This window comes from Monopterus albus, unplaced genomic scaffold (assembly GCF_001952655.1).
Source record: "Monopterus albus unplaced genomic scaffold, M_albus_1.0 scaffold81.1, whole genome shotgun sequence".
In the NCBI taxonomy this organism is placed as follows: Eukaryota; Metazoa; Chordata; class Actinopteri; order Synbranchiformes; family Synbranchidae; genus Monopterus; species Monopterus albus.
Genome location: NW_018127961.1, coordinates 7,192 through 30,481, shown reverse-complemented (window position 1 = coordinate 30,481; position 23,290 = coordinate 7,192). Strand labels below are relative to the sequence as shown.

General features: G+C 41.6%; 1 protein-coding gene across 2 annotated transcripts in view; it reads right to left on the bottom strand.

The window, feature by feature from the left end:
- Window positions 1-23,290, bottom strand: part of LOC109963840 (E3 ubiquitin-protein ligase znrf2) — a 49,972-nt gene that overhangs the window by 21,932 nt on the left and 4,750 nt on the right. The window lies entirely within an intron of this gene.

Below are 23,290 nucleotides of genomic sequence, written 5' to 3'. Positions count from 1 at the left end.
TTGTGGCATTCATGTGGACGGCAAAGTAAGAATTTCATTGTACAGGGAAACACGTTTCCTAACTGTGTATATGACAAATAAACACTTTGACCTTTGGGACTCTGTGGATTTGGGGTCAGACTGCGGACCGCAGTTCTGGTTTCTGTCCACAGTCCTCTGTCACATTAATCTCCGTGTTTGTGCTTGTGCTGGTAGAGGACCCGAGGTTGAGGAACACAAACACCGCCCCATAGGAGTGAGAAGGGAATTTTATAGCCTACTATTCACACACCATGACTCACACACACACCATTTATATACATAACACTATAATGTATGATATTACTAGTACATATACAGTAATAATTAACAATAGAAAAAGAAGCTTTATTTTATTGTAACACGTACAATGAAATTCTGTTGGGAGCCGAGGGCCCTGGGCCGCTGTGTGCATATGCGCCGCCATCACGGGCAACTTGGGGGGGTTCAGTGTTTTGCCCAAGTACACTTCCACATGTGGACTGCAGGCACAGATTCAAACCTTCAAACTTCAGGATGGGAGATGTCTGCTCTACCCACCGCACCACTGTCAAACAACAATATTATATCACCCTAACTATAAGCTTTATCAAAAAGGAACGTCTTAAGTCTAATCTTAAAGGTAGAGAGGGTGTCCGCCTCCCGAACTGAGACTGGGAGTTGGTTCCATAGGAGAGGAGCTTGATAGCTAAAGGCTCTGCCGCCCATTCTGCTTCTGTGTACTCTAGGAACCACAAGTAAACCTGCACTCTGAGAGCAAAGTGCTCTGTTTGGATGATAAGGCTCTACGAGGTCTTTAAGATACGATGGAGCCTTGTCATTAAGGGCTTTGTATGTTAGGAGAAGGATTTTAAATTCTATTCTGAATTTTACAGGGAGCCAGTGGAGAGAAGCTAATATGGGAGAGATATGATCTCTCTTGCTAGTTCCTGTCAGTACTCTGGCTGCAGCATTTTGGATTAACTGGAGGCTTTTTAGGGACTTACTGGGACATTCTGATAGTAAAGAGTTTACAATAGTCCAGTCTGGAAGTAACAAAAGCATGGACCAGTTTTTTAGCATCACTTTGAGACAGGATGCTCCTGGTTATCACAATATTGTGCAGGTGAAAGAAGCGAGTTCTAGAGACTAGGTTTATGTGTGATTTAAAGGATATATCCTGGTCAAAAATGACTCCAAGGTTCCTCACAGTAGTACTGGAGTACTGGAGGCCAGATGGTGTGACTCCCTCCTGCCTGCAAGTCTGTGCTGAACAACTGGCCCCCATGAAACCTCAGACAAAGGACTTCTCTCTATACTTGTCCTATTAGATCTCAGTGCTGCTTTCGACACCACTGATCACAACATCTTACTACAGAGACTTGAAATGTTATTGGGATTAAAGGAACTGCATTAAGTTGGTTCAAATCTTATTTATCAGAAAGGTTCCAATTTGTTATGTTAATGATGAATCTGCCACACAATCTAAAGTTAGTCACGGCGTTCCACAAGGCTCTGTGTTAGGTCCAATTCTCTTCATTTTATACATGCTCCCTTTAGGCAATATTATCAGGAAACATGGCATACATTTCCATTGCTTTGCAGATGATACTCAGTTATATTTATCTATGAACCCAGATGAATCAGATCAGTTGGTCAAACTTCGAGCATGTCTTTATGCTGCCCATGATGCTCTGAGTCCATCTCTCCCCTCTGTATATGTTGCCATTACGCATCACTAACTGTGTGTCTCCTCTCTCTCTGTATCTTTCTGCAGGTAGCCTTGGCTGTGGAGCTGTACGTTTCTGATGAGCAGTCACCAGCCACATGCCAGGGCCAGGGCATTTATTTGTTGTTGTATCTTGTTGCTTTTCCATTCCTTTCTCTCTCCTCTATCCACTCACCCCACACAGTCAAGGGGTTTTCCTCCCCACTGTCGCCAAGTGCTTGCTCAAGGGGAATTTGTTGGGTTTTTCCTCTATAATGAAAGAATTTCCTCAATAATAATTAATAATAATAATAATAATAATAGTAGTAAGATCTAGACCTTACTTTGTAAAGTGTCCTGAGACCATGTTTGTTGTGATGTGGCGCTATACAAGTAAAATTGAATTGAACTCCCCAGAGACCTATGCATGGGCCTTCTTTGTGGACCTCAGCTCAGTTTTCAACACCATCAAACCCAGACATCGTCCACTTCAAACTCACCCAGCTCACTGTGCCTGCCCACACCTGTCAGTGGATCACCAACTTTTGTGGCAAACAAGAAGCAGCTAGGCAGCTAGGTGAGGCTGGGGAAAATCACATCAAGCACCTGGACTATCAGCACAGGCACCCCCCAGAGACGTGTGCTCTCCCTGCTGCTCTTCTACACCAGTGACTGCACCTAAGGATCTGCTGATACATTTCTACAGAGGAATCATCAAGTCTGTTCTCTGCTCATCCTCACTGTCTGCTTTGGTTCAGTAACCAAACAGGACAACAGACTCAAGTGAACAGTTCAGACTGCAGAAAGAACCATCAGTGCCAGCCTGCCCTCCATGGAGGACCTGTACACCTCACAGCTCAACAGGAGGGCAGAGAGGATTTCTGCAGACCCCTCACACCCTGGACACAAACTGTTTGAACCAACTTAATGCAGTTCCTTTAATCCCAATAACATTTCAAGTCTCTGTAGTAAGATGTTGTGATCAGTGGTGTCGAAAGCAGAACTACGATAGAGAGGGACCTGTTCTCTAGCCAACAAAATGGATGAACTCCTCGTCAACGAGACAAACTCTGACACCTCATGCTCTGCTGCTCTATGCTTCACGGAGACTTGGCTCAGTTACTCCATCTTGGACAGCACAATACAGATACCGGGGTTCCAGGTATACACAGCAGATCCACTGTCTCCCAGGACCTGAAGTGGTCATCCAACATCAGCACCATCATCAAGAAGGCACAGCAGAAGATGTACTTCCTGCGCCAGCTCAGGTAGTTCGACCTGCCCCAGGAGCTGCTGATACAGTTCTACAGAGGAGTCATCAAGTCTGTTCTCTGCACCTCCATCTGTCTGGTTTGTCTCAGCAACCAAACAGGAGAGAAACAAACTCCAGCAGACAGTCAGGACTGCAGAAAGAATCATTGGTACCAGCCTGCCCTCCATGGAGGACCTGTACATCTCATGGATCAAAAGAAGGGTGGAGAGGATCACTGCAGACCCCTCATACCCTGGACACAATCTGTTTGAACTCCTCCCTTCTGGATGGCACTACACGTCACTGTGCACCAAGACAACCAGACACAAGGACAGTTTCTTTCCCTGGGTCATCACTCTGATGAACACTTAACCCATGTTTGTCTGTGTAACAGAATAGAGCAAACTCGCAAGTGCAATATTTTATAAATATAACCATTGTACATACTTGTCACAAAGTTCTTCTCTTCTTTCACTTGGGTATACATATTTAGACTTACTATTGTTTGTCTTTTCATTTTTTCCTTATTTAAATGCACATACTTTTTTCTTTTGCCTTAAAAAGCACACTGAGAGCCACTGTACCAGAGTCACATTCCTTATGTGGTCAACATACTTGGTAAATCCAAGATTATTCTGATTCTAAAAAGTTTGTTTGATGAAAAATACCAGTAATACCAGTCTGGATGGTTCTTGTAGTTTCATATCAATTTCAGGATTATACAGTTTGGTTTTCTATTGTTTGAGGCAATTGTCTGACCACTTAAGAAATTCTTTTAAAATTCAGCTCCTAAAATTACAGATATTTTTTGTGTGGCTGTGTAAGACAAACACAGTATACTCAAACCAGGTAAGTACATTATTTTTATACTAATGGCTAAAATCATGCTTAGTGCTGCAGTATAACTGTACAGAGATTTTTAGACCTTAGGCTGTCATTGCTGCCAAAGGTGTTTTAACCAAGTACTATATGAAGAGTCTTAATACTTATGTAAATTGGATATTTCTTTTATTTTTAATTTACAAAACACTCCAAAATCTGGTTTCACTTTATCATAGTTTATTATTACAGTATGTAAAGACTGATGAAGACAAAAAAGAACAATCCATTCTAGAATCTGCAATATAATAAAATATGGAAACCTTAAAGGTTCTGAAAACTTTCCGTAGCAACTGTATTAAATACAGTACTTTTTTACATTTAGCATAATCCACATACAATTGAGTGACTGGGCAGAAACCATCCTGTCTTACACTTTACCTGGTAGACCAACACTACCCCCACACAGAGCTTATGCATGTCCTCATTTTAATGATAATGTGTTTGTTTTTATAACCACATAAATCTAACTAGGCACAAAATAAATCTGAAATGTATAAGAAATAAAAGCCAGGAACAGGTTAGACTACATCCATTCAAGCCCAATACCTCCCAAAATGCTTTTCACTGAAGGCAGCTCCACCACAAAATTCAGTGGTGTTGTACTAAAATCTGTTATTTTTTCCTTCACTGTGTTCTCCTTGCTGATAAATACCAATGTGACACATTAAGTTAAGTTCTCCTGAATGGGCTGCAAGCTAATCAACAACTGCTTGGCCAAAGCTCAAAAACTCCACACCCTGTTAACCAGAGGTCTTCACAGCTCTCACTGTATATGGAGCTTGTCACTGTTCTCCATCCAATCTGCCGTTTGGAGAGATGCCAGGGTACTGTGTTCATTATCTACTGTCCTTAACTACATTCTCCTCCAGCCGATGAATGAGCACATCCTGCACTCCATGCTATTAAATGGGATTTATGAATCATCATTTTATTGATCAGTTCACTGAATATCGACCAACCTGGATGCACATCATCACCCCACCTCAGTCTATCACACATAGACAAAAGCCCCTATGAGCATATGCACGAGCACAAGTGCCTAGAATCACTTAATCTTCACTTTCCTTTTTACAAAGGCAGGCACATTCTCAAGTTGAAAACTGACTGGGATAAGGACAAGGTGGGTCTTTCAGAGGGCAGGCATTAGCAAGACCAATCAAATTAGCTCCTCTCCTTCTCTTTCTGCACTGCTCTTCTCTGAAAAAAGTGCTGACAATTTGGGGCACGAGGGCTGTAAAACAGGAAACTGAGTTTCTTGTCAGGAAGAACACAGTCACAAGGCATGACAAAAACTGTCAACACCGTGACTATTTTTAGGTAGATAAAAAAAAAAGTATTTTGGTGTTTTTGCACCGATTTTGATTCTTGCAACTTGAATAAAATAAAGTTTGGCTATGTCTAATTTCTTATTCTCTGTAAGCCAGAGTTGGCCAAAGAGGGTATTTAAGGTAATCAAAGCACCACTTGATAGCATCACTGTATCATTGTGAGTGGATTTTGTTTTTGCAGTTTAACAAGATGCGTGTCTTCTGTGGTAAAAGCGTCTCATTGTTCACATCATGGTAGTTTCATTGGTCACCATCTCACAGCTAAAACTTTATGCATAATTACCTGTGCCACGGTCAGGGCTAATGTTTTTGGCATTTGTTGGTTTGTTTGTTAACAGCATAACTCAAAGGGTAATGAATGGTAGATGGAATTTTTTTTAGATAGGTAGGATATGGCCTACGGATCAACTGATGCAGGAATTTTTAAAAATTAATTCCTCACTATTGGGAGTGTTAGAAAGGCTGTTGACTGTATGTGAGCCCTCTTGTGGTGAAAGTACAAATGCCTGGGCCAGGCACAGCTGCCCATTCATTAGGCGAATCCCTTATTATGTCATTCCCCAGTCCTCAATCCTTGCTCAAACCGGAGGTCGTTGCGGTCCACCACGATGAAGGACGGCAGTGCATCCTTCATGGAAGTTTGTTACGGACTGACATGCTCTTTTATCATAAATCACTTTGTGACTGGATGCTTCCATGAATGATCAGAGGAAAGGATATCTCATGTCAGTTTAAAGATGTTTCCTCAGTTCCTCTCTCTGTACAGTTTTTTCTTGCATATTTTCCTTACATATTATGAACTAAGACGCAAAGAAAATACGCAAGTGAGGGAAATGTTTATGCAGTTAGGGGAATTGGTATTCACCTACTATCAATGGAAACTGGGCGCTCTCACTCAGTACACACTACCGTACTCTCCTGGATAGTACAGTATTTTCCACACAGAAGTTTATGTAATCCAAAACACAGTGTGTGAGGCCGTCTATGTCCTCTCCATGAGGACTGCAGAGGATGTCCCAGTCTGTGGTGTGAAAACAGTCCCTCAGCTGCTCAATTGCCTCCTCTGTCCATACCTTTACGACTCTGACCTTACTGTACTGTTAGATATTAGTAATTGTTAGACCTCAATGTGTTAGTAATGCAATTTAGTAAGATTCAAAGTCTGCTCTAGTCTGTTTTGTTTCAAGGTTAGCAGACAGAATGCTGATTCTGAAAAGTGAACCATGGCACCAATTGTTTTCTTGTATTAAATCTTGTGTTAGAATATTATGTCTGAATAAATGACTGAATGTTTTAGCTACGCACCACGTGACAACATACACACACATTGAGTTTCCTCATTTTGTTATGACTAGGTAAAGTGCAGTGGCTCCAAGCATGTGGAGCTCTAGATAAGAGATGGAGTCTGCGGACTGACTTCATCTGGGGTTCTGTAAGCTTTTTGTGTAAGGGGTTAGCCCAAAACTTATAAATGTATTAGGCTTTGTGTGGCCAGGAACGCCTTTCTCCAGGAGCCAGTGTGTGTGTGTCTCTGGCGGGGGAGCAACCCGCGTCGTGTTTGTAACTTTTACTTGTGGTTTAAAATAAATCAGCACTAAATGAAGAAAGACGGACTCCTTCGTTATTCAGAGCTGTCCGATAAAAAAACTGGGGTATTACAGTACTCTGACCTTTTTCCTTGTTATGCTTAGATTTCTTGACTGTAGCATTAACACACAAAGATGAGAGTGGGAGATCGTTTCATCTCAAAAACAAAGCACACAAACCTTTTCCTCAAACTCTTACATTCTAAAAGTACAGAAAACTACAACTTGGTTATTTTAAAGCTACTATGTGCAGAATTGTAAAATCCATGACTTTAGTGCCCCCTAGATGTGGTACTCCAACAGGTACTGTAGGCCATACATCAATTTGTAATTTTTCTACACAAAAAATGTATTCCATCAGAAACACAGCATAATCACCTAAAAATTCTATGGGCTTTAGGAGGACTTCCATCGTTTCCTCTTTCACCATGGTGCTTGGTAACAGTGGTAGGAAAAGTTCCACCAGGTGGTGTGAACCATTAATCATCTGCCATCCGAGACTCAGCAGATGGACAACACTTCAGAAAAACAGCAAGGGGGTGAGGTTTAAAAAAAACCTGGCAAACAAACCAAAGGCTTTAAGTGCCTGCTGACTGGCTCTCTATCCTACATGTGGATGGGACATGGCTGTATGATTGTTGTCACAACAGGCACTGAATACACTCAAACACAGGAAACCTAGCGTGGAAAGTACACTACCTGCAGCGTGTGTGTTCACTCTGATCTTATCTGCAGCTGTGCTGACAGTATCTGTACTGGAACACAGAAGAACAGTTGAGAGCAGCTAACCGTGTGATAATCAAAAACAATGAAAAGCCATAAGAGGCATAAGCTGTTCTTCGCTAACACGACTGTACTGATAAACCCTACTAGTCTCACTCATACATACTGTAGCACCCTACTCGCCAACATGTGCCATTACTACACTCTATAGACATGTAAATGAGGCAACAGCTGAGAGAATATTTTTGTTGGTGAAGTTAAGGAAGCTATTTTGAAAATGTAGCCAGTAAAGATAAAAGCTGTTCAGTGGAAGTAGTTAGCTACAACAAAAAGTATTCAGACAGTTACATATCGTTTGTTCTACAGGCCCTGTGCTTCAGTGGATTCAATATGAAATCTAATATTGGATACTAGTAAAGTACATTAAAGTGACAATTCTCAGCTTTAATTTCAGTAGTTTTGTGTCAATATGGAAAGAATTGTGTGGGTGATATAGGCCTTTTAACACAGAGAACCCAAACTGCAAGAACAGTTTTATTCAAAATAAGTTCTCCATGAGCAACATACTCATGGTCTGGACTCTAAGGTGAAAGTAGTAAGATACAGTACAAACCACTAATAAAACAGAGCTTAAAGCCCCATTAATCAATGTTTTTTATATTGACAATGGACCTAAGTTGGTATCACCTGACTCCGAGTTTACCTGAGCTTTGTGGAGCATTTTAGTGTCTTTCAAATCATTGTTTTGTTTTTAGCAGGCAGCTGCCTTCAGTGACACTTGCTGTGTTTCCACTACTAGAACCTAAGGAGCAGTGTACCCTATACTTCCTCTTAACCCTCACCAAGCATAGCCTCCAGGGTTGACATGGACCATCCTGGTTTGTTTTTACACAGAAATTTCTCTGTCGGTCTCTGTTTAAAGGAGGGAGGGGCTGCTCCCCTCTCACACATGCAGTCAGCTGTGTTTACACACGGTGCTTGTAATGCTAATGCTTGAGGAGTGAAGATACGGACATTTAACGAAACACCGGTGACTGAAAGGGTGCTGAAATTTAGCTCCAGGAATCCACCTCCATAGCAGGTTGAGTGTAGTGGAAACAAACACAGAACCCGTGAAGCGCGTTACTTGGTGCAACACATTTCGGTAGGGTCCTATAATTGAACTATTGGGCTATACCCACTGTACACTACCTACTCAGCTCCAAAAAAGCAGGCAGAAAAAGTTGGAGACTAGCAGCTGAACATAAAGGAACATCTAGCAACTTAAATTCATAAGAGTGCCTCAAACACAACTCCAGATCTATATTGCTCTGTGTCTGCTGGATATGTACAGTAAATAGACAGGTTTTTGTAACCACATTAACCCTTTCAACTTGATTAGAGGATAGTGATAGTAAGATATTCCCATTTACAGTGCATCCAGAAAGTATTCAGCGCTTAACTTTTTCCACATTTTGTTATGCTACAGCCTTATTCAAAAATTGATTAAATTATTAATTCACTATTGTTCTCAAAATTCTACAAACAATACCCCATAATGACAATGTGAAAAAAGTTTGTTTGAAATTTTTGCAAATGTATTAAAAATAAAAAATGAAAAAAAAATCATACGTACATAAGTATTCACAGCCTTTGCCATGACACTCAAAATTGAGCTCTGGTGCATCCTGTTTCCACTGATCATTCTTGAGATGTTTCTACAACTTGATTGGAGTCCACCTTTGAAAAATTAAGTTGATTGGACATGATTTGGAAAGGCATGCACCTGTCTATACTGTATAAGGTCCCACAGTTAACAGTGCATGTCAGAGCACAAACCAAGCCATGAAATACAAGGAATTGTCTGTAGATCTCCGAGACAGGATTGTATGAAGGCAGAGATCTTGGGAAGGGTGCAGAAAACTTTCTGCAGCATTGAAGGTCCCAATGGAAGCTCTCTGGTCTGATAAAACAAAGATGGAATCTTTGGCCTGAATGCCAAGCGTCATGTCTGGATGAAACCAGGCACTGCTCGGGAACCACCAGGACTCTTCCTAGAGTGGACCGTCCGGCCAAACTGAGGGCTTGAGAGAGAAGGATACCATCCCTACAGTGAAGCATGGTGTGCTTCCCCATGCTGTGGGGATGTGGATGTTTTTCAGCAGCAGGAACTGGGAGGATCAAGGGAATGATGACTGCAGCAAAGTACAGACACATCCTTGATGAAAACCTGTTCCAGAGTGCTCTGGACCGCAGACTGGGGTGATGGTTCATCTTTCAACAGGACAACAACTCTAATCACACAGCCAAGATAACAAAGGCTGCACAAGAATTCCTATATGCCTAGACTGTGTTTATAGATACATGGCAAATAAGAATCTTGACTTGACTTGGCTTGAAAGGAGCGATAAATGGCAAATAAGAATCGTGACTTGACTTGAAAGGAGTGGCTACAGGACAACTTTGTGAATGTCCTTGAGTGGCCCAGACTTGAACCCAATTGTCAGTGTGTTCCTTGCCTGGCTGTACAGAGTCCTGTCCCCACATCTGTAAGCCTCCTCTTTGGCATGACAAAGCTCCTTTACATGAGCCGCTCTAAACACCTGGAAACCCGGTATTCGAATCGCACTGTCCACGATCGAGTTGCTGAGCCAGGTCTCCAGATGCACCAGAGCTCAATTTTGAGTGTCAAAGGCTGTGAATACTTATGTACACGTGATTTTTTTCATTTTTTATTTTTAATAAATTTGTAAAGATTTGAAACAAACTTTCTCACATTGTCATTATGGGGTATTGTTTGTAGAACTTTGAAGACAATGAATTGAATCCATTTTCGAATAGGGCTGTAACCTAACAAAATATGGAAAAAGTTAAGAGCTGTGAATACTTTCTGGATGCACTGAATGTGACTGAAAAAAAGACTGTTTAGTAATGTATCATTCATTTTTTGTTTAATTTATTATACAACCAAAGAAATTAAATGGAGTGTCAGGCTCCACTGCGCAATATAGTTCCTTGTGCTAATAAATGGACGTGGCACTGAATAACACAGCATAATTATTAAATAACTTTAGGTTTCACTTTTTTCTGTGCATGTGCTTTCTCTCTTAGTTGGTTAAAAGACTTAATTAAAAGGTGTATGTGCATGATGTGGCTATTTTTGTTTACTCTTAAAGTCTGACTGGTTGGCCCAACCTGCAGTAGGAGACTACAATGGGAAGAAAGTGTGGGACCAGCACCTGACCAGTACTCACCCAGCTATCTTCCTCTTCAGTCTGCTCATTTGAATAAGATGGCAAAGGAATATGTGTCAGGTCTGCTCGGCGCTACCTGCCTCTCTTCCTCTTTCTCTCTCCCGCTCTCTCATCCTGCAGGCTCAGTGACACAGCTGAGGTGCATCCCTTGATCAACAGCTCACGGGATGTGACACAGCTGAGGCGCATAACCCGATGATCACCTTCCAGCACCGGAAGACGCTCCCTGATCACCAAATCACTGATGTTAAGGTTGCAGTTTACGTTCGATGCGGCCACGCCACGCTTTGTTCCAGTCCAGCAACTCCTTGGACCAGTCTTGTGTGCAATACTTCTGTTACGTTCCCGCTGCATTCACCTACAGTGCCTTGCGAAAGTATTCGGCCCCCTTGAACTTTGCGACCTTTTGCCACATTTCAGGCTTCAAACATAAAGATATAAAACTGTAATTTTTTGTGAAGAATCAACAACAAGTGGGACACAATCATGAAGTAGAACGAAATTTATTGGATATTTCAAACGTTTTTAACAAATAAAAAACTGAAAAATTGGCCGTGCAAAATTATTCAGCCCCCTTAAGTTAATACTTTGTAGCGCCACCTTTTGCTGCGATTACAGCTGTAAGTCACTTGGGGTATGTCTCTATCAGTTTTGCACATCAAGAGACTGAAATTTTTGCCCATTCCGCCTTGCAAAACAGCTCGAGCTCAGTGAGGTTGGATAGAGAGCGTTTGTGAACAGCAGTTTTCAGTTCTTCCCACAGATTCTCGATTGGATTCAGGTCTGGACTTTGACTTGGCCATTCTAACACCTGGATATGTTTATTTGTGAACCATTCCAATGTAGATTTTGCTTTATGTTTTGGATCATTGTCTTGTTGGAAGACAAATCTCCGTCCCAGTCTCAGGTCTTTTGCAGACACCATCAGGTTTCCTTCCAGAATGGTCCTGTATTTGGCTCCATCCATCTTCCCATCAATTTTAACCATCTTCCCTGTCCCTGCTGAAGAAAAGCAGGCCCAAACCAGGATGCTGCCACCACCATGTTTGACAGTGGGGATGGTGTGTTCAGGGTGATGAGCTGTGTTGCTTTTACGCCAAACATAACATTTTGCATTGTTGCCAAAAAGTTCGATTTTGGTTTCATCTGACCAGAGCACCTTCTTCCACATGTTTGGTGTGTCTCCCAGGTGGCTTGTGGCAAACTTTAAACGACACTTTTTATGGATATCTTTAAGAAATGGCTTTCTTCTTGCCACTCTTCCATAAAGGCCAGATTTGTGCAGTATACGACTGATTGTTGTCCTATGGACAGAGTCTCCCACCTCAGCTGTAGATCTCTGCAGTTCATCCAGAGTGATCATGGGCCTCTTGGCTGCATCTCTGATCAGTCTTCTCCTTGTATGAGCTGAAAGTTTAGAGGGACGGCCAGGTCTTGGTAGATTTGCAGTGGTCTGATACTCCTTCCATTTCAATATTATCGCTTGCACAGTGCTCCTTGGGATGTTTAAAGCTTGGGAAATCTTTTTGTATCCAAATCCGGCTTTAAACTTCTCCACAACAGTATCTCGGACCTGCCTGGTGTGTTCCTTGTTCTTCATGATGCTCTCTGCGCTTTAAACAGACCTCTGGGGGCTGAATAATTTTGCACGGCCAATTTTTCAGTTTTTTATTTGTTACAAAAGTTTGAAATATCCAATAAATTTCGTTCCACTTCATGATTGTGTCCCACTTGTTGTTGATTCTTCACAAAAAATTACAGTTTTATATCTTTATGTTTGAAGCCTGAAATGTGGCAAAAGGTCGCAAAGTTCAAGGGGGCCAAATACTTTCGCAAGGCACTGTACCTGCCAACTGTGGACCTGAATACTCATCACGCTGACGCCAGCGGCTGCTCTCTGCTGCAAGTTCAGCCATCTCCACTCATTCCACCCGAGATCACTGGCGCTGCTCATCTGTTCTCGCACGAAAGAGTGCACGTGCAGCCCGCACGCTTCTCCTCTACGCCGCTGCATCTTCAACCCTGTGTCGCCGTCTCCAACCCCTTAGCTAACTCACCTGCCCGTCCTGGTCCTCTGATCCTCCTGGTTCCTGCCACTCTCCTGCCTATTCAGCCTCCACTGTTCAACCCTGGTCAGACCACATTAACCCCATTGACTTTGTCTTCTCCCATCTGAATATATTTTGTAATAAAGACACTTTCCTGCTAGCATATTGAGTTTGCACCCTGACTCCTCTTTCTCTCTCTCACCTCCTGGTGAGACACCAACCCTAACAATATGTGTGTGACTTGTGGACAGCCACCCTGACATTATCCTTGAAAATACCTTGGAAAAACTTGAATTCCTTTTTCCCATGATAATGTGGAGCTGTCCAGCCCCAGAGACAGCAAAGCAGCCCCATATTATGATGCTGTCTCCACCGTACACCTTTGGGATGATGTTTTCACATTGTTTTTAAGTGCCCTTTTAACACCATACATGCTTCCCAAACAACCCAGCCTTAGTTTCATCATTCCACTAAACATTTTGCCAATAGAGCTGGGTGCTCTTGGGCAAAATTCAGGGGCGTATAAACAAGATGGTAACCAGCTCCAGCCTTTGGAGTAATCTTAGCTGGGAACCCACTTCTATGTACAGTAGCCAAAGAACTAAACCATCTCCATTTAATTGTAGAAGTGTGGAGTGATGAACACCTAAACTCTGTGTAACCCTTTCCAGATTTATGTAAACCAAATGTTCTTGACTAAAGTTCTGAGATCTTGTTTGTGAGGCATGGTTCACATCAGCAGATGCTTCTTGTGAATCTTGTGAATCAACTCAAAATGTTTGCATGTTCTTTCAGATTAGCATTAACCCACACCTTCAATCTACTTTCATTGACTGGACTCCAGGCTTGCTGACTCCAGTTAGCTTTTGTTGATGTCATTAGCCTAGGAGTTTACATACTTTTTCCAGCCAACACTGTGAATTTCTGCATGACGTATTTAAAATGGACAAGAAAAATAGAATGATCTGTGCATTATTAAAACAGATTGTGTTCCTACAGCACTACTAGGAAATTTGGATAAAATGGTAGAATTGCTACATTTTAGACATTTGTTCAAACAGCATAAAGCACCTGTCACTTCTTCATCTAATACCTATTTCCTTACAGCAATTTTTACAATGATCCACAATTTTTACAATTTTCTTACACACTGTGTAAGAAAATTAGACATTGCTAATATCACTGACTAAGGCCTCAGTCACACCAGCATTTACTAAATCAGTGCAACCTCAAACCCCAGATCAATTCATTTCAGTGGGCTCACCACTGTTAGTGTAAACTTAAACCAAACCTTCTCACCGAGTTCAACATTCTACACCACTGATCAACAGGAAGAACCAGAATTCAAATTGGAGACAGCTATCATGTTAGCTGTGTCACATGGCCTTAAAGTAGATACCGCCCATGTCATCAAGCTTACAGAACTACATGTTGCACAAGAAATGGAGATTACTCAACCAAAGCTAGAGGCAAGCTGCAGCTGCTAAACCTTAGGCTGTAGTCACAGTGAAAAAGCCCTGCTTTAAACAGCACAGGGGGTTGCATTTGTTGGGGCCAAAACACAGCACAACAGGAAAGTAGCTAGGCCACAACGGTTTTGTCTTTCCTTATGTTGATGGCAGTTACACAGTTTGTTCCTCAAGCTCTGTGCTTCATCACATTCAATATGAAATACAGAACAATGGATACTAATTTAAGCACACAGTGCCCAAAATGCAATTTGCAGGTCGACACAGTGCAGCACCGTTTGGACAGATCTGTTGCAGTGCTGAAGTGAAGCGACTCAGCGGCAGAGATTAGAAGACCAGGTTAATTAGCCACTGGCTTATCTCATCAAGATAGATTTCAGCTAACCTGGACTGACTCAGCACCTACCACCACCATGGCTCAGCTCTGAGGTGCAGACCTCACACTGACCTGAGAACACTTCTCTTACAATTCTATAATTTTTAGCAAAAGTGTGCAGGATTCAGATCACTGCGTCCTTGTTCATGCATAATGACAGAAGAGGTAAAACTGCCAGGCAGTGTTATTTCTCCTTACTCTTCGCAGGCTCCAGTCTGTGCAGAAAACAGACAAGCCACAACTCCATCCTCACTGTGCAGATGGACTACATCAGCCAAGTTCTTTGAACAAATCCCACACAATAGAAACTGCCTTCTGCTGATTTGCATCAAAACGAATGAAAGACTAAATACATAAAAACAGAATTACCAAATGCTGTGTCTACCATACCCTTCATAAGGATTAGAATGGTCAGAATATGGTCTCACGGTAAATTTAAACTTATTTCTGTGAAAAGGAATGTACAATTTTGGTCATTTAACAGTAGATTTGAAAATGTGAATTGTATTACTTCAACCAGGGCACCTTTGCAGAGGACACTTGTAATTGTTATGGAGCTCTCCTCAGATTTGTAATTATACCACAGTATTAATCTCTATATTGACTTTTTATTCGTGTATGTACAAGTAGGGCATATACAACACTTCGCGATTGTTTGGCTCTGCCAACCAGTCAAATTCACAGGAATGGGACAGATGTGAGGTCACTGACCTTGACCTTTGACCTCCCAAATTTAAACAGTTCATCAATGTTCCTGACATATCATGTTCACAAGCATGGGCGGCATGGACAGACAGACAATCTGAAAACATAATACGTTCAGCTGAGGCTATCGCTGGTGCTGAGGCATAAATATGTAATTGCACTGACACACCTGCCAAATCAATACATACATTTAAAACATATAACAATATATTTTTTGCCTGCACTACTAATATTCTCTATATAACAAGGCATTATTATTAGGTAAAGGCCTGGTCAAACCAAAAAGTGGCACGGTGGGATTAATCTGCACATCTTTATGAAACAGCTAGTCCTATCGTGTCTAGTGACGTGGCTAATGCCCACACTTGTAGGGCTAGTTGGTGAACTGCTGTAACTGGCTAATTGGTAACTTGCTAGCCATTGGGACTAATGGTATTCAGTTACAATAGCCCCTGGAGATCTGCTATATTTCCTGTCTACTATTTTGCTTACTTTCCTTTGAATTTTATCCACCATTGGACATCATTTTATTTAGTAAAATGTTACAATAAAACAGAAGTGTCATTACTGTATGTATATTCACTTTTAATTGATCCTATCTACCCATAAACAGTGGAAACTATGATTCCTCCCTTTAAAAGGATTTCTTCAGGTAGCCCACTCAGAAAAGTCACTGGTATTGTAAGTGACAACAATCAGACAGCTCACGAGTAAAGTATAGAGCAAAATCTTCATAAAATTTTCATGACAGCAAGATCAGAAGCATTGTTATTACTGATACTCATTAAATAGTGGCAGAGAATAACCAAGTACTGCAGTATATAATGTGCTTAGGAACCATCAATCACAATTTACACAAATTGCAATAAACTTTAAACTGACTGAATTGGCCTGAATCCTTTGCACTCTTATCAAGTCAGCTTCCTGTTGTCTCTGGCATGTTTTATTGAATGCATTTTAATTACCATATTACAACCTAATCAAAACTAGTTGTTTATAGAGTATTTTGAAAATGATTAAACTCTGTTTTAACTTTACTATTCACTGATGTTTTCTAGTGTGACACAGCATTCCAAAACAGCAGACAGCTGGTACTATTTAACCTCAGGTCATACAGGGACAAATGCTGCACTTGCTATTTGCTTTCTGGCCTATGTGTAATAATCTACCAATTTCTGTTTGTAGAGAGAAATTCTTAGAAAGATCCAGTAGCACACTGTTATGTGCCTTACAAGATTTATTTCTAAGTATCCTTTTGGCAGCATGGCAACAAAAGAACGAGCTCTCAGGTTTGGATTTAGTTTCTGATATCCTTCTCACAATGAGAAAGTGATTTCTATTCAACTCAGTTTTATTTGTATAGCGAAAATCACAACAAAAGTCATCTCAGGACATTTTAGACCTTACTATTATTATCATTATTATTATAGAGGAAAAACCCAACCGGTTGGGGTGAGTAGATAGAGGAGAGAGAAAAGAAAAGAGAATAAAACAAAACCAACATAGCAAAAAACAATCAAACACTGGGCAAGTTGATGTGGCTGATCCACAACATGTCTAAATATTTAGGCCATACCATCTCCCCTTAGATTATGAAATATGAATTATATTAACACCACAGATTGAAAAGTGCCTACTGGCATGCAACACTTTCTCACATTTTAGTGGTTTCGTCCTGACTGCAACAGCACATATCACTTAGAAATGGCATATCAGCATTTATGTGGCTTGTCCATAGTTCATTTCTCTTCTTCGCATTCTGGTTGCCAAGCAGCAATTTGCTCACTGCTGCCCCCAGTAGTTGGGGGGATAACAGTGGGCACAGCCTCCAAACAGAAAGTTAAACCTGCCCCTGGGGTGCTACAACACTGATGTTACACTGTGAGTATGGCTTCTTTTGTTTACAAAATCCAGCTACTGCAATAATACATTTCTTTATTTTATTTCACAAAAAGACGGCTACTGAATAATTTTTTGGCTAGTGGTTAAGGCGCAGCGCTCTCGCTGCTGCAGCCCTGGTCTGAATCAGGGTTGCGTCAGGAAGGGCATCAGGCATAAAACATGTGCCAAATGTCAACATGTGAGTCGTCAGTGTGACGATTCACTGTGGCGACCCCTAAACGGGAAAAAGCTGAAAGTGACTTTCTTTCTTCTATAAAATATACAAATTTATTAGAGGCCATTATTCATGTTTTTTCTTAATTTTTATATCATGACAAATAACGTATCATGCACATTTTATCATAGCAATTTATACTGAGTTTTTGTATTGTTATATCCCAATTTACTTTCACCACGGGGAATAAAAAAGACACCACACTGGGCACCAGCGAGAACTAGGGGTACACAGTGCCCTGCCCAAGGACAATATGACATGTGGACTGGGGAGAACAAGAATTGAACCACCAACCCTCTGTTTGGGAAACAACCGCTCTACCAACTGTGCTACAGCCAATGTAAAACACTGTAAGACAGTTACTGAATATTGCCAGCTAAGAGCTTTGAAAAAAAAGCTCTTGAAAAAAATGTTAATCTGTCAGAAATACAGTGCTTTTGCCACTCACATGTTCTCCAGCAGGCTACGCCTGCTATGCTAGCTGGCTCAGGGATAATGAGTAGCTGTAGCATGGCCTGTCAACTTAACTAGCACACAGGTACAGTATATATACATTGTACAGATTATACAGACTCATACAGGTCTCTAGTACTCTGTTTTAAGTACTCTGTTTTATCCCTAATTATCTCATTTCAATGAACATTCCTTTGTTGTCTGCATTGTTTACTGTCTATTTATACTGCTTTTTCTGCATTGTTTGCACTGTTTGTTGATGTTAATACTGCTATTTTGTTATATTACACAGCCTTATGCTGGTTTACTGTTTGCACATTGAGAGCCGATGTACCTGAGTCAAATTCCTCGTGTGTCCAACATACCTGGCGAATAAAGCTAATTCTGATTCTGAAATATTATGGCATACAGTAAGCTTTACCAGTTGAACACATTATTTACCTTAATGGCATCTTACTCACAGACATCTTTAACATCTCCCTGAGCCAAGCGCTTGTTCCCACGCATATCAAGGCAGCCAGTTTCAAGGTTATTTTTCCTTGCTTTTATATATTAAAACTGTATTGACTGCCAAATTCTATAGTTGAAACTTTGGAACTGTATGCTGCAACTTTTGTAGAGACAGGATGTCTGTACCTTCAAGTAACCAGATGGCCTATTTTACATTTTAACTCAGACCTGTTGGCCCGTTTAGCATACTCACTAGGTCCTGCTTTTGTCCTGTAATCGCCTACACAGATAGGGGGTGTGCAGCGCAAACAATCAATTGTTCAGTATTCATTGATTAGCTGCCGCCTGAAAATCACAACACACACACACACACACACACACCTGGTTTAGATCACATTTCAGCAAGCAGGCGTGGGCAGAGGTTGACTTGCTCATGCAAAAGGGCCAATAGGATTACGAAGCGTGAAATGTCGTACCACTGTACAGGGCGAACTCAGCCCAAGAAGAGAAATGTAACAAAAAAACATACCTCGTGGCTCAGAGAACAGATTTCCTGCGGGAGCTCTGTCTCTCTGATCCCAGCGCTGCCTTGTCTGACCTGTGCCCAGACTTTGAGTAAACTTTCTGTTGATTTTATACAGTCCTCTCCTGTCTTCTCTTCTCACGCTTTCAATAAAAGGACCGGGTAATAATCTAACAAATTCAAAAATCTCTTACGTGCGAATGCCGTTTCTAGACTTCAGTTCAGCATTAAACGCAATCATTCCCTGCAGCTTATACAAAAACTTGGACACTTGGGATTCAAAATCTCTCTCTGCAGCTGGGTGCTGGACTTTCTAACAGGGAGGCCACAAAATGTGTGGGTCGGCAGCAACATCCCCAAGACCATCACACAGAGCACAGGGGCTCCACAGGGGTGTGTGCTCAGCCCAGTGCTCTTCACGCTGCTGACCTACGACTGTGTGCAAACCTACACCGCCAACCACATTGTCAAGTTTGCAGATGACATGACTCATTACCAACAATGATGAGGCCAACTACACTAGTGAGGTGTGCCAACTGGAACAGTCGTGTAAGGACAACAACCTCTTCCTCAATGTGGGGAAGACTAAAGAGATCGTTGTGGACTTCAGGAGAAAACCTCTAAAGCATCCACCACTGACAATCGACAGTGCTGTAGTGGAGAAAGTGAGCAGCACAAAGTTCCTGGGGTTGCACATCTCTGAGGACCTCTCCTGGACCAGCAACACCACATCACTGGCCAAGAAAGCTCAAATACGCCTCTACTTCCTCCACAAACTGAGGAGAGCTAGTGTCCCACCCCCCATCATGTGCTCTTTCAACTGGGGCCCGATTGAGAGTGTCATCACTGGCTGCATCACTGTGTGGTATGGAGGCTGTACTGCCTCCTGCAGAAGGACCCTGCGATGCATAGTGAACACAGCCAGCAAGATCATCGGTGCCCCTCTGCCTTCCCTCACAGACATTTTTAACACCCGCCTCACCCACAGAGCCATCAGCATTGCTGATGACACCTCCCACTTCAGACTAGTGCCTTCAGGGAGAAGGTATCAGAGTCTTCAGGCCCACTCCACCAGACTTAGGCTTCATCCACCAGGCTGTGAGGATGCTGAAGGCTGTCCATTACCTCTGCCCCCTGCCCCTGGACTGTGACCCACCACAGAACATAAAAAGACTGCCTCTGCTGTTTTGCACAGACCCAGTACATTCCCTCTCTTGTTATATTACATGTAAATCTGCTGCTGACTGTTTTTACCATCATATCTGCTGCTGTTGGTCATGTGCACCACTGTCCATGTGCATCTCAATCTCACAACCATCTGACAATCTTCTTGTTATTATTTGCACTATGGTCAACTGATTGTACGTGGTTTGTCATAGCCTATAAGGTTGTACCATTTAGCTTTATCCTAATCACTTTGATTTAATTTTTTTATTCTTTTTATTCTATTTTTACTCTACTTTTATTCTATTTTAGTTTCCTAAATGGTATGACATTCAATACTAGGTGAGAGAGAAACGGTATTTTGATTTTCTGTCTGTCCTGCACATATAGTGAATTGACAATAAAAAATCTTTGATCTTGATCTCTTGATGTCATTGTACTGTTAGTGGTGTGGATGCTGTAATCACAGCTACTACTGGTGCTGAGGCATTAAAGTGTTGCTACAAATCTCCTCTGCTGTACTTTGATCAAACTGTTAAATCAGAGGAGTCCAACACCATTAAAAAAGAGAATGTCACACCACTTGCTAACGCAGCCTGCAGACACATACTGTACATGGTGTGTGTGTGTACTTGTACTACTCATGTTGTGCGAACATAGGTCAGTTCACACAGTCTCATTGTGAGGACCAGCCTTCCTTTTGGAGACAGACAGCAAATTCACACAATGTAAATCATAAAATATTAAGGTGTAGACTTTGTTAAAGGGTAAGGTTAAGATTGGGGTTAGGCAAGTAGTGATTAGGCCCAACAAGTAGTTTGTAAATTTAACAAAAATGATAGGGTGTAAGGTTAGAGCAAGTGTCAGCTTTGGTTAAGTGTTAGGGTAAGGTTTAAGTGTTAGGCAAGTAACTGTTCTGTTTAAGTTTAGTGCAAGTCTCCTGGAAATGAATGCAAGTCCAAATACGGACCCCACAAGTGATGACTGCAAGTCTGTGTGTGTGTGTGGTTGTACATTTGATTCATCCATGCATGGACCAGTTATAAAGTAAGGAAATTTAACAAGTCAAGCTAATTATTAGGCACCTGTCTGCTGACTCACACTCACATTAACAACCTGTGTACACAACCTGCTCCATCTGTGTACTGTGCATGCAGGGGTTTTAGTTTAACATGTCTTGCAGGCTCATTGACATAAAAATCATACCAATGTTTTTAAATGCTTCATGCAATATGAGAAGGCAAATAGTAAGACTAAAGGGAGTGTGGGATGATAACCATTTATCACTAGAGTGAGTGGATAGACAGGTTTATTGTTTACACATAATCCAGGATGTACATGGAGTAGTAGTGTTAGCTGGCACCAAGTCCCACATTGAAACTCATCAATATGAAACATACAGTACATTTGCACAGTTATTAAAACAGCCATAACACACATCAACGGTGTGAGCTGTCTGACCCTAAAAGAAGTGCTTCTTCTTCCCCAATTCTGTGCAAATCTATCCACCACCTTCCAGTGCTTGGCCTCATATGCAGTGGCAAGTATAAGTGAGTGAACTATCTGGATTTCTTTGTCTTAAAATATAGGCAGATCATCATCTTAGTTGCAGTTATGAACAAACAATTTATTTAAAATAACATAGAAATCATTGTGCTGTTCTTGTCCATATTGTCCATCATTCAAATATTCACAGTGTAGGCTCCAAAAAGTATGCAAACTCCTAGGTTAATGGCAACCGCTAATGCTAAATGGAGTCAGGAGTTAGCAAATCTGGAGACCAGTCAATGAAATCAGATTGGAGGACTGGGTTAATGTTAATAAAGAACACTCAAACATTTTGGGCCCTGTCTTGCAACAAAACGCATGGCATGCAGTGCAGGTTGTGAGTCTGTGCTTCCTAATTTCCTACATGTGCAATTACCATTTCATGATGTGCATTACATTGCCTTTTTATAAAGCAGCAGAAATGAAAATGTGGTGTGTCCAGGTAAATTTTGGGCACATTGGTGATTTGATGGCACAAAGTGACTGCACCACTGACCAGCAAAAACCAGGTCTGTGGTCAACAGTCAAATCATCATTGCTAGTTAATGGGCGCTTTGACTGTGTTGTGATGCGTGCCTGTCTAGGTGTGTGCACAATGCTTGTGCACTGTGTTTGTTATACACTAAGGCACGCTGTGCTGGACATGCAAAACTTAAAAAATAAAAAGATGACATTGTGTTCATTTGCTGCTGTGCACATCAGTATATATACATAAGAAATACTGTACCATTTTGATTAGTGACCGTGTGCCTTCACCTCATGCACATCCGTTTCCTTAGTAAAAAAGTTTACTGACATCCAACCTAACATGTCCGCCAGTATGCTAACAATCAGCCCAACCTTCAAACTCACCGCTTTAATTGCATATTATGCCCAAATCACATCCCTGTTTTAATGAGGAGATGAAGTACAGCCCTTTTGCTACTTGCACGGGCGCTTGAACCGTTTTCCTCATCAACAAATTAGCTAAATGAACATGGACACACCCAAACACCACTTGCACCTGTACATCTTGATCAGACACCGTGGATCCTCAAAACAGGGCCCAATGAGTTTGTCATTCACAAGAGGCATCTGCTGATGTGAACGATGCTTCACGCACAAGAGATCTCAGACTTGCACTCAGGACCTGCTGATTTTCATCAAGCTGGAAAGGGTTACAGAGGGTGTAGATATTCATCAGTCCATGTATATGAAGATGTTTTAGTTTTGTGGCCACTGTCCATAGAAGTGGGCACCCAGCTAAGATGACTCCACAGGCACAACACAGAAGGTTCAGTGAGATACAAAAGAAGCACAGAGTGACAGCTGCAGGCTCGGAGGAATCACTGGAGCTGGTTAACATTTCTTTTCATGAGTCTAATATGGATTATGTGGAATGTCACGTGACCAAACCGGAAAACGAATCAGCGCACTTCCACTTTTCCGCAGAACGCGGGTGACACAACAGTAGTAACGCGAAACACGTTCTTTGAGCTCGTTATATTTGATTAGTTCGTAGATAAAAAAAAAAACAAAAATGTCTTTTTCAAGACACAAATACCAGAAGCGGGATCATCCAAACAGTGATTTCTGCTGCGTACCTCAATGCGCGATGTCAGGGAAGTTTAATTCAGCCATAAGCTTTCACCATTTTCCTAAGGATGAAACCTTAAGAAAAATATGGATCCGTAATGTACGACATGATAATCTTGTAATTAAGAGGACGACAACAGTATGTAGTAGACAC